The following is a 12102-nucleotide window of genomic DNA, read 5'->3' on the forward strand; positions in this document are numbered from 1 at the left end:
CGTACGTATGCATTTTATATAAGAGAGGTTCTTCTTTAGTCATGACCATTTGGGGTGATTTGGGGTTCTAAATGTTTCTTGCTTTTGAACACGTCTCTAGGTCTGGGTTTTTAGTGTATAACTCAGCTTCTTGTATCCCATGGATTCTAAGGTTTTTGCTCTCTTGACTACATCCTAGACTTCTTGATGTTCATTTGCCCTCCCCCGTGTATTGACGGCTGAAACGCAACACTTGATCAACCTCTTCTTCTGTCTCTGATACTCTTTGCTCTGCTTGGTCAAGTCTACTGAGGATGCTTTCCACTGTGGTTTTATTGGATGCATTGATGTTTTTATTTCCAACATCTCTTCGTTTTTGTAAAATCCCACTTTCCCTACAGAATGTTCCCTTCACGTTGCCCCCCTTCCATCCACACTGCTGACACTCTCATTCATTTTTACTGACATTTTTTGCCTATATTCCTGGCTTTCCTCTCCAGTTCTGAATTGAACTTAGTAACCGGTTTGTTTTCTTTTTCAGGTCACTGATCACTTTTACCATAAAAATTTTTAAATATTTTTTAAAGATTTGTTTTTTTAATTTTTAAAAAAATTGGCATAGAACATATTAGATACTGTAAGTTACTTTTCTATTGTGGTGACAAAAACATCACGATGAAGGCATCGTAAAGAGAAAGAGTTTAATTAGGCTTACAGTTTCAGAGGTTTACAGTTCATGATGGTGAACAAGGGTGTGAGAGCAGGAACAGCTGAGAGCTTGAAGCTTGATTGAAAGGAGGAGCCAGAGAGAGAATTGGGAATGGCAGGAGTCTTTTGAAACCCAAGCCCCACCTCCAGTGACACACCTCCTCCAACAAGGCCACATCTCCTAATCCTTCCCAAACAGTTTCACAAATAGTGGACCAGGCATTCAAACACATGAACCCACAGGGGCCACCACAGGGGCCATTATGACATCCATCATCTCCCTGTTCCTCTTTGACCTCCCCTTTGTAGCCCCTTCCTCCAGATTCTTTTCCTCTTTTACATCCCATGTGTTCTTTTGTCCATGCAGTCTTCCTCATCACCTCAGATGACCTTCTCTTGGTCTTCCAGTTACTTTTGTATCTGTGAGTTATATGTGTTTGGAGTCACCTTGTTTCTCGGAGAGCTGCCTTGCTTTCCCTTATTTCTTGCATCTTATATGGAGATCAGTTGCATTGGCTATCTCTGCTGGTTTGTTTGTGGTGGTGATGGGGTTCTTATTGACAGTCTTTTCTTGAGATCTGAGCTTCCACTACCATTCAGCAGAGGGAAAACAAACTGCTATACCGATATCAACACAAAACCATACAATATGTGGAAGTATTCAGAAAAAAATGAATTATACCCCATTAATATATTACCAGTGACCAGACAACTGGAAATGGCCAAACTACTTGTGATGGTTTGTATATGCTTGGGCCAGGGAGTGGCACTTTTAGGAGGTGTGGCCTTGTTGAAGTAGGTGTGTCACTCTGGGTGTGGGCCATAAGACTCTCATCCTAGCTGCCTGGAAGCCAGTCTTCCACTAGCAGCCTTCAGATGAAGATGTGGAACTCTCAGCTCCTCCTGCACTATGCCTGCCTGGATGCTGCCATGCTCCTGCCTTAATGATTATGGACTGAACCTCTGAACCTGTAAGCCAGCCCCAATTAAGTGTTGTCCTTATAAGAGTTGCCTTGGTCATGGTGTCTCTTCACAGCAGTAAAACTCTAACTAAGACACTACTGTAGAAAATATACTATGACATTCACAATTAATTAGGGTGAGTGTGAAAACAGTCCGTGAGGGAGATAAAGGACAGAAACAAAAAGAATAGACAGGAAGTTAGAAGAGAAGATGGCCAAAGAAAAGATGAGGGGGTGGTGGACAACAAAGACTTCCCAATAATGAAGATGTTTAAACAAAAATGCAAATATAAGGTTGTTTAAAACAATGGAGGTAGATGTCCCTAAATGTATAGAAGCTGATAACAAGGTAACACAGGATGAAAGGAAAATTAAAAAAAATATTGCCCCCAAATAGGAAAAAAAAATGTGTAGACAGATTAGATATAGAACAGTTGAAAATCTAAAGCACTTAAAATAGAGGGAAAAACAGTAGAAATCCTGCTAAATGTAGAACAGCAACATCGAGTTTAAATGCTTTAAACATGGGGAGCTGGAGATGATGTAATCCACCCTCTGACCTCAGGCTGACAACTATCAAACTCCAGGCTAGTTTTCAGTAGAGAAGATCCACCCCCTCACCAAGGGCAGGGCCATTTCTCCTTATGCATCTGTCAGACTCCTGCCACTGGCACCCTGGGCCATTAGGTCTGGACCTCTTGCTTGTCACAACTGCCATTACAGGCCTCTCCTCAATGAAGAGTCGTAACAGGCTGAACCAGGGCTCAGTGGATGCTGAGGTCTGTGGATGCTCCCTGACCGCAGGCCCCAGGGTAGCTCAGTTTTAAACAAAAGATTCTCTGTCCAAATGGTGTCTGTCTGGCTTCAACCATCCTAGTCAGACGGTATGACAAAAGGGATTTCTCTCCACCTCTGTAATGTCTTACCAAGACCTACAACTGGACTTGAGGCTCCTAAGCACTGTGGGTTTGTCCTGAGGGTGAGGCTGAACTTTCTATCCGGCTCACTTTTACAAGTATTTTCAGTCTCTTCCTCCTTGTGCTCAGCTTGCTGCTCTGTGTTTTCTGCCTTTGCCTGGGCTCTCCTCTGGTTACTTCATTTCTTTTGTGTATCTCTGAAGCTTCTTTGACTTCTCTTTGGGATAAAGTTTCTTATTCTGGTTGGACAGTGGTGGCTCAGTCCTTTATCCCAGCACGTGGGAGGCAGAGGTAGGTGGTTCTCTGTGAGTTCCAGGCCAGCCTGGTTTAGAGAGTGAGTTCTAGGACAGCCAGAAAAACAATGTTTCAAAAAAAAAATTGTTTTTTCTTATTCTGAAGTCTTGCATTGGCTCACACAGAGGCAGCCTCTAGTTTGTCCTTTTACCCAGAAGTCCTTAAATTGTTTAATGATGGAGTCTCACTATGTAGCTCAGGTTGGCCTCCAACTCCCAATCCTCCTGTCTCAGCTCCCAAGCATTGGGATTGCAGGAATGTACCGTCATAGTTGGTGCTCTAGTAACATTTATAATGTTTATGTCATATTATATGTGTGCGTGTGTGTGCATGCATGTGCATGCTAGTGTGTATACACGTGAAGGTCAAAGGTCAAAGTGCAGCATCGATTCTCTCCTTTCATTATGTCAGGTCTTCAGGTTCTGCATCAGGTGCCCTATGCACTGAATCATTTAGCTGTCTCTCTAGTAGCATTTAAAAACCAAACCCAAACTGGTGTCTGACATTTTAGTTGTATAATTATAGCAGATACAAGACCTAGATCTATTTCTTGTTAGTAGTCATAGCTATTATTTGTTGTTTTGCATGTCTTACTGCTCAATTTAATCTCTAAAACAATGTTAATAGTAGTAGTGATAGCATCTTTGCCCTGTTCTTGAGTTTCCTGGCAATGCCTTTAGTGCTTTTTATTTCGTATGCTGTTTGCTGGGTTAAGTAGCTGGCGTTTATTGTTCCCTGAAAACCCAGTAAGATTTGAATCAAATTAGAAGAATGCTGAGAGAAAAGAGAAAATATTTTAAGAAGAAAGGAAAGATGAACAACACTTAAAGCTGGAGACCAGATCACTAGCTTTAGAGACACAGCGTCAGTCCACTGGTTGTCCTTCACCCGGGTGGGAGGAGTGGGCTAGACAGAGAATACAGATGTGGCAGTGGATCCAGGGGGGGAACCTTGTTTTGCCAGATTTTATTGTGAAGGACCAATGAGAGATGAGAGACAGCTAGAGAAAGGGCAAAGGGTATTTTTGTCTTGCTTTGGACTTGATATTTATTTTTCTTTTCAGACAGGGTCTCATGTAGCTCACTTGTCCCCAAACTCCCATGTAACCAATGGCCTTGAACTCCTCATCTCCCTGCTTCAGTCTCTCTACTTCTGGGACCACAGGCCGGTGAGACCATGCCTAGCTCTAGACTTACTTGGGAACCGTTAGTTCTTCATTACATTTATTTATTGGAGGAAGAGGCGCATGGGTGAAAGGTCAGAGGACAACTTCCTGGAGTCTGTTCTCTCCTACTATGTAGATTCTGGGTATCAAATACAAGTTACTAGGCTTTGGCAGTAATCCCTCTATCTGCTGAGCCATCTTGCAGGCCCTTAAACAGGTTTTGATGGCTGCTGTGTATAATCCTGTTGTGAAGAAAACTAGTAGAGGGGAGGGAAGAATTTTTGTAGAAAGATGTTCTTGAGGGAATGAGGGAACGAGATTGTGTTCGTTTATTGGTGAATGAACAAACGATTAGAGATTCTTTGAGATTGATCCCGGGGATGCCGGCATCCTAGGCTTGTTCTCTACCCCTGATTCACAACCACAGCCTAGAGCCAGGACAGTTTGTTTATAGTGATAGGCAGGAAGGCAGGGTACAGCAGAGAAACATTCCTTAAGTAGGCCACTGTAGCCACTCTTGCTTTGTATAAGTAAACATTTCCTAGGTAATTCTCGTGAATGCGAAGTCTTCAGATCGCCAGCCCACAGATAAAGCCATGCAACCCAAAGAGCCACTTGCCTCCTGTCTCCAGGTCTGCATCTGCATCTTGGATTTCATCTCTGCCATAGAACAAAGGCATTTCTAGAGCAGCCTGAAATGACAGTGGGGAGGGCGTGGCCTCTGATGTGTAGGTCTGAGGCCAGAGGAAGCCTGAGGCCTGACTGAAGCTGTAATGATCCCTCCAGTAGGCCTCATTTCTCTATAGATGGGCTTGAACACTGTACTGTGTGTGTGTGTGTGTGTGTGTGTGTCTCGGCATGTGCATGCATGTGTGTGTGTGCGTGTGTGTGTCTGCATGTGCGTGCATGCCATGCCTGTATGTGTGTGTGTGTGTGTTTTACAAGTCACACTTGCTTCAGATTCAACGGGGCTAAAACCAGAGAGGAGAGGAGGGACAGAGAGACTGAAAGAAGGTGGAAGAAGAAGGGAGAAGAGCAGAGAGAAACATGAAGAGGAAGGAGGATAGGGAGAGGAGGAGAGAGAAGAGGGAAAGAGGGAAGAGGGGTTATACAGAAGTTGTTACCCTAGTTAGCCACTGCGGGAATCTGTGTGTCCAGATTTATGCAGTGGGGCATAGGGCAGAATAATCTAGAGGTAAAAGGGGTGGGGTAAGGGGAGGGGGAGGGGGAGAGGGCTTTGCAAAGGGACAGAGGCTTGCTTTTTATGCCATTGCTGAGGGCTCTACCGCTAAAGTCAAGGATTCATAGGTTTCTCAAGTCCGACCAGTCCTCATCCATGGGAGAGAGGACACATGCAAAGGCATTGTCCCTCAGTGATGTCAACTCCTCCCTGGAGCAGAAGGCACAGAGCAGAGGCAACTGTTATGTAGTCTGGAGGTTTTAGTTTTCCTCACCACCTAAACTGGAGTCAAAGGGAATACCCGGGGATGAACCTGGCAGGTATGGTATTTACCTGTTCCCATATCCTCCAGGGCTACACAGAGGCTGGCACCCTGGCTAGCCACTGGGGTAGTTGGCGTGTCCAGACACAGGCAGTGGGGCACAGGACAGACTGACTCCTTCATGCCGGCAGTTACTCTCAGCGATTAACACATGCGTCCCCCAGCTATTTCTTCAGGAGTCTCCCTTGAAGAGTGAAAATAAGGAATTACCCGCGCGCGTTTCCTAAGAGCAGCGTCCCCAGGATGAAGACCCCAAGCTTGATGGGAGGAGCTTAGGTAGGCTCTCAGTTCTTATTCCGCCCCTGGCGTTCTGCAGCAGTGGACCCTGATATTCAAATGCATATTTCATAGTCTCTCGTCCCACAGTTTGGAGGAGGGCCATTTGCTATGCATGATCCATTCACTCACGCTCATCACGTGGAGAAAATTACATTTCCCTAGCTACCAAATGGAAGAGAGAAATCACTCACAGGGACAAGCACACTGTTGTAAGGAGCAGTTTCCAGACCCCAGACTCTGAGCTAAAACACACAGAAGGGAGACTCCGAGACTTCCAGTTGTCTTGGGTCACACATGAGGTACCCACTCACCAGGTACTCAGCTGATCCATGGATTTACTTTGGGGGCAGGAATATTTGCCCCTTTGTCTCTTTTGCATAAAACCAACATCTTGAGGCCTCTTCTTCCGTCCTAGCAGAGATGTTATAAAAGGGAATACATCAACGCAGAACACTTCATTTTTATGCATACTTGCTGAATTGATAATACTTATTTGTAATGAAAATTAAGTAAGCAGAATGTTAAAATATTCTCTAGGGAAAGCTTATTGATTACAGCCAGACTCCACCCCTGTCCTCGCCTCCTCTTTTAGATCAATGCAAGTCCAGGACACTCCTCTCTCTAACCTAGCTATAGTTAGTACCAAACCTCTTGGCTACCTACATACATAGGATTAATGACAATTATATCTGCGCAACGATTACAGCTACCATCTGTTCCCTTTATAGGACTACCACCGAGTTAAACACTTGTTACAGCTTCCAATGCAACCCCACAGCTTCTAAGTTTTACATTTTTATCCATGTAACCACTTAGAGCGGTTATACAACCCAAATAATTTCAACAGTTAGTGAGTATGTATTAAGTACCAGAAATTGTACCGCTCTCCGGCCCAGGACCAGGCAGAAATAAACGCATGATACATTGCATTGGGTTAAGTGTACAAGTGCAGCGCCCACTCTCTGGGTGCTTTGGTTGGGAGGAGGGAGAACTCACTAGCAACCAAAGACACTGGTGACCTCATTATACAATATTTAGTTCATCACATCCCCCCCCCCCCCCCCCCCCCCCGCTTAGGAAAACAGCTTCCCGTTTTAAAGGGATGCGGTCACACAGTGACACATCTATCTGCTGGAAGACAAACACCAGTCACTAGCAAAGTTTGGGGTCTGAGGTTTCTTTTCTTTTTTCTGGTTACCAAAGTCCCATCTGTGAGTTTTACTTGGACCCCGCGAACCAGGACGGATGCAGCCTAGGAGATCTGCACATGCAAGGCCCCCTAGTGACCTGAGCTCCCATAGCGTCTCCAAGACCCTCGGCTGGGGGGTGACTCCCGCCCACTCAGGTTTCCCCCTGCCTGAAGCGGTCCAGTTCCAACCGGCTCTTTCTACCCGCCCTCGGTTTCAGCGGTTTTGGTAGAAGAGGCTGACCCTAAGAAAAGATTAGGCTCCGGCGGGGCTCAGGGAAAGCTCCACATCCCGCCATCTCTTCCACAGGGACCTGGCTTTGAGGGGACCTCCAACCCTTGAAAGGGTGAGGGACCCGCTGCTAGAGCGACAGGGGCTCTGAAGAGCAGGTGCTCGGCGGGAAGGCCAGGCTGCCCCGAGACCGGGCGTCCACGCAGAGGTGCAGAAGCCCGGGTGCTCAGGAGAGGCCGCCTCCTGGTCTGGGTCCCAGCAGGATGGTCCCCGGTGCGGTCGCCCGGGCTCCAGCTGTCCCCGCCGCAGCAGGTGGGGGCCCGCGGGCCAGGGCAGGGGCGGGGCTGGGGGCGGAGCCGCGGCGGGGGCAGTACGGGCGGGGGCCGGGCCCGAGCCGGACTGTCGGGGAGCCGGCGGGAGCTCGGCCGCGCCAGGGCTGGTGCAACCGGGCGGAGAGCGCCGGCGCCGCGGCCGCAGACAAAGGGCCGCCGCGCTCCGTCTGCCTCGGTGAGTGGCTCCCTGCTCGCTCGCTTTCTTCTCTCGCTGCCCGCGCCTCCCGGAGTTCCGCCGGCTCGGGAGAGCTGGGAACTGCAAGAACCGGGACTTCCCGGCTCACTCGGCACCCCAGCCTCACCTGACCGGTGATTCCCTCTCCCCGCCCCCCGGAGGCCGAGCAGACACTCAACTCAGCGACTTTGGAACGCCGGCCACTGTCTCTGGTGGGACCCACCCCGGCCGCCCTCGGTGACCTCTTCCTCCGTGCACCGTGCGCGGGTGCTGTCCCTGGCTCCCCAGTTTGGGTAGGAAGGTTGCTGCTGGGCTTTTCCGTGGGTGTGTGCGAGGGATGACGACCTAGGGGCTGGGCGCCACGAGGGGACCCCACCCCTTGGGGACAGAGCGCGTTCGGGGTGGCGGAGGGGCGGTTCGCGAGTTCTGATTTGGATTTGGGGGTCTGGTTCTGTTCCCTGTTAGCCTCTCCTCCAGTTTATTTCCCTGTTCAAGGGTTAGCCTCGCATTTTGCCCCGACCGCACCCGAAAGAGTCGCCCCTTCTGTGGGTCGGTGGCCCCGGGAGGGAGAGGACCTGGCAGCTTCCCCTAGCTGGGCTGCTCTGAGCCCGCAACGGTTGGGGAGGGAGGGCAGTGCGGGCAACGACTGGGGGCTGACATCACTGCTCAGTCCCGGCCGGCTTCCTCTGCCTCCGGCCGGTTTGATCTCCATCAGAAAAGAATCGGAAGCCCGGCGGGCTTTTGCTTTTGTTCTCCCTGCTACTCCTGATTCCTTGGAGAAACCCGGATGGGTGGTTACCCAAAGAGGGGGTTGTGGTGAGAGTTCCAGGTGCTGCCCTGGAGGGACAATCATTGGAAGAGGTGCTTTCTAGCCCCTAGATTCGGGCTGCTCATCAATACCCCGGAGCAGAGGTAGGTACAGCTTCCCAAAAGAGCGCGATTCCTGCCGCGGCCGCGCTGTCACGCGCCTCTCCTGCACTCTCGAAAGCGCTACCTCGAGACGTGCATTTCCATTCATGGAACTGTGCCTGGGTTTTGATTAATGTCATCCCTGCCAGGTTCTCTAAGAACGAGTGCTGCCTGCGATTCGATTTTGTAGCCCTTTTACCGGAGGCCTACTGTGTGCTGGGAAACGGTCTTAATTTCAGAGATGCTTGTTAAGCACCTACTATGCGCAAAACGGATGTGCCATGACGTGTTCAGTTTGACAGGTACTTGTTGAGTGTTTCCGATGTTTGAGGAAGCTATGTTATGACCCTGTTACTGTAATTGTTATTCACGGAGAACCTAATATGTAAAGGACGTTTTTTGGTCAAATGGGAGCCGAGTGTACTGCGCGGGCGGGGGAGGTAGGGGTGGGGGTGTGGTGTGGTAGGGGGCGAAGTAGATAAGAGACAAGAAGGGGGGAGTATAATGCGTCTTCAACTTCCAGAGAAAACTACATTTTAACTTTATAGATTATCGTGTGGCGTGAGAAGAACTTGTCTCTCCACATCAGGCAGTTTAAGCTTGGATGCTTGAGAGTTGGTCTGACTGGAACAAGGCAGAATAATGATGAGGAAGAACTTTGCTAATTGTAACAGAGAGCAGACCCAAGTTTTATGTGGCAAAACCCTAGTGCTAAAAAGTGGAATCTAAGGGTGAAGCAGAAAGACAGACGGGTGGACAGCCAACTCAGGAAGCACGGAGTGGAGAAGGAAGAAAGATGGGGCCAGCTACACTTACTTCAAGCCAGGCAGCTCACACTGAGACCAGGGCCAGGGCAGGGTCCTTAATGTTATCCTTACAAATGGTTCCAGTGACCTGTTAAGAGGTTTGAAGAATTATCCCCAAAATTATCCCCAGATCTTGATCCGAACTGGCCAGAAAAGTTACATTCTCAATATAATGGCAAATATAGAAATTCATCTATGTTATAGATACGTCAATCAGGAAGACATAATCTAAGACATGGTCCTTGTGCGGCAGGACCTGTCAGAGTTATAAGATGAGTAAAAATGGCAGCTAGGGGGAAAAAAAGAAAGAGAGAGAGAGAGAGAGAGAGAGAGAGAGAGAGAGAGAGAGAAACCCAGCAACATGCTTTACAAAACCAAAAATCTGTAGAATTGTGGCTTTCTTTAAAACCAGAAGTGGAGAATTTCCATTTGTTCTATATATTTATCTCTTGATATTGACTGCTAGCAGTTTCTGGTAACAGCTTAATCCCAGCTTCTTGTTACAATCAACTTTTTCTTCTTAAAATTGTTTCTGATTTCCATCTTAAATTCTTTTAAAACTACACTGCACTGTCCTTGTTATGAACTTGGACCCCCCCCCCCCCCATCCCCTACCCCCACCCCTAACAGTCTTTTCTGGAAGCAGACCTGTTAGAAAATCTTCATAGAAAACTTGGGAGCTGGGAATGAATGTGCTCAGTAGTGAGGGAGAGGGAAAGAAAAGCAAAGGAGACCAACAGCAGAGAAAGGCTAAGGTGACAATGCTGCAGGAGTCCAGCTGCAGGACGGAAGTGAGCAAGTGTCTGGGCAAACAGACCAGCTTTTAGAGCCCTTAGAAGGGACTAGGTGTCCATCTGGAAGGGTTTCCATTCATTCACCAGAGACATCCTGCCTGAGAGACTTAGTGTTAGACTGTCAGGTGTAAATGTGGACATCACCCAGTTCGAGGTTTCAGGAGATCCCTTAGTTACCCCAGCAGCTGGCCAGTCCTGTACCCCTCCTCCATTCTTTCAAGCATTCCTGAAGTGTTTTCACCTGAGCTGAGCTTGGCTGTAATCTTCCTCAGGCTAGGAAAGTGCCTCCTTCTGCTCCCTGCATCTCTCCTCTTCTGCATGGGGCTGCAGACGGTCTTTGGAGTAGGTGATACTTCAGTGTCTCTTGCTGTCCAGTTCCTCGACCTTTCCCTCCCTCCTCAGGTCCTCTCGTCCTTGTCACCAGTTTCAGATGCTCCGGGCAGGCCTTGCACTGTACGAAAACTGAAAACCGGTCTCAGGGGAAAACAATCTGTTACCCATCACTTTGTCCTGAATGTGAATGTAGGTCACTGTTCTGTCTTCAGGGGTCTTTGTTCTTTAAGCCTCATTAGAGAATGAAAAGCTGTCTCTGTGGTGCTGGGGCTGCCAGGGCTGGATGTTACTGAGTTGGCAGGGTGGCTTTCCTGGTACTCCTGAAATGATAACACCCAGTCTAGGGTCCTTGCAGTCCCATGATCCATACACATTTGGAGTCTTCAACCTTTATTTTTGTTTGTTTGTTTGTTTTACAGAGGGTCTCGCTATGTAGCCTATGCTCACTGATCCTGAACTTGCGATTTTCCTTTCTGAGCTTACTTTGCGCTGGGATCACAGACATGTTCCACCATGTCTAGCTCCCTCTCTTTGAAGCAGTGGTTCTTAACCTGTGGGTCGTGAGCCTTTGCGGGGAGGGGGTGTCACATATATCAGATATCCCGTATATTATATATTTACATTATGATTCATAACAGTAGCAAAGTTACAGTCATGAAGTAGCAATGAAATTCTTTTATGGAATGAGGAACTATATTAGTGGGCTGTATCATTAGGAAGGTCACACCATTTCATTTTTCCTCAGAGGCTCCACTGCTTTTTATAATGGGGGTAGTAGTTGATGTCAGACTGTAGCTGTTTCTGAGCCACCTCTCAGCTTAGCCTTCACATGCTCTCCCTCAAGGTCTAAAGATTTGTTATTTTGCAGTGGGAGACTCTGTCTGTCTCCACGCATGCCTGTTACTTCAAGACAGATTCTTAACCACAGCTCTCAGACTTGGGGATTCTTTCTTAAAGGAATAGGAACAGCTTTTCTCCCAGAAATACCTTGTGTAGTGTTTACTTATGTCCGTGGATTCTACCCATTGGATACTGGAGGCCCTGTACAGCCACCCTTTCCAAACGGTGGCAATCCAAAGCATCTCCAGATATCAACAAACGTCCCCTGGGAGAAAAGTTAACTCTTGTCTGAGGACCACTGTTCTTCTGTTCTTCAGAGTACTGGATATTATGTATCATGCTGTAACATAACTATCTGGGAAAGGTTTTGTTTATTGTCACTTGATTCTTTTCAGTAAAAGCCACTTAATAAATGTATGATTAACTTTGTAGAACCTTCCATATAAATAATTTCAGATCAGAACGAAGGTGCCCTGTGAGCATGTATACTCAAATTCAGTAGCCATCTTGTTAACTTCCTTTTGAAGCCATTCTTCCAGTCTCAAAATTTTCCCTCAGTGTAGATTTCACTTAACTAGCAGAAGTGTGGGTGGCAGAACCATCTTAGGCAGCAAGCCTACCCCACAGGAGCCCCTGAACCTCCTGCTTGGGCCGTAGCTGGTGGGCAAGAGCAGGTTAGGAAAGTGAGG

General features: G+C 47.8%; 1 protein-coding gene and 1 long non-coding RNA gene across 7 annotated transcripts in view; one reads left to right on the plus strand and one right to left on the minus strand.

Moving 5' to 3' along the window:
- Nucleotides 1-666: 666 nt before the first annotated feature.
- Nucleotides 667-7509, minus strand: LOC143434276 (uncharacterized). Its single transcript, XR_013103628.1, has 4 exons — nt 7237-7509; nt 6118-6217; nt 5539-5711; nt 667-4717 (listed from the first exon to the last, which is right to left on the minus strand). It is a non-coding gene; the product is annotated as an uncharacterized LOC143434276 (long non-coding RNA).
- Nucleotides 7510-7518: 9 nt separating this feature from the next.
- Mapk4 (mitogen-activated protein kinase 4) overlaps nt 7519-12102 on the plus strand; it is a 144608-nt gene continuing 140024 nt past the window's right edge. For 2 of the 6 annotated variants that reach the window (XM_034518484.2, XM_076912478.1), the window contains exon 1: nt 7603-7731. The gene's annotated coding sequence lies outside the window, so the exon portion shown is untranslated. Of the gene's footprint in view, nt 7537-7602; nt 7732-7794; nt 8025-8362; nt 8644-8794; nt 8943-12102 lie in introns of those variants that run through there. The other 4 variants (XM_076912476.1, XM_076912474.1, XM_034518485.2 and 1 more) reach the window with 4 other exon arrangements.

This window comes from Arvicanthis niloticus, chromosome 14 (assembly GCF_011762505.2).
Source record: "Arvicanthis niloticus isolate mArvNil1 chromosome 14, mArvNil1.pat.X, whole genome shotgun sequence".
NCBI lineage: Eukaryota > Metazoa > Chordata > Mammalia > Rodentia > Muridae > Arvicanthis > Arvicanthis niloticus.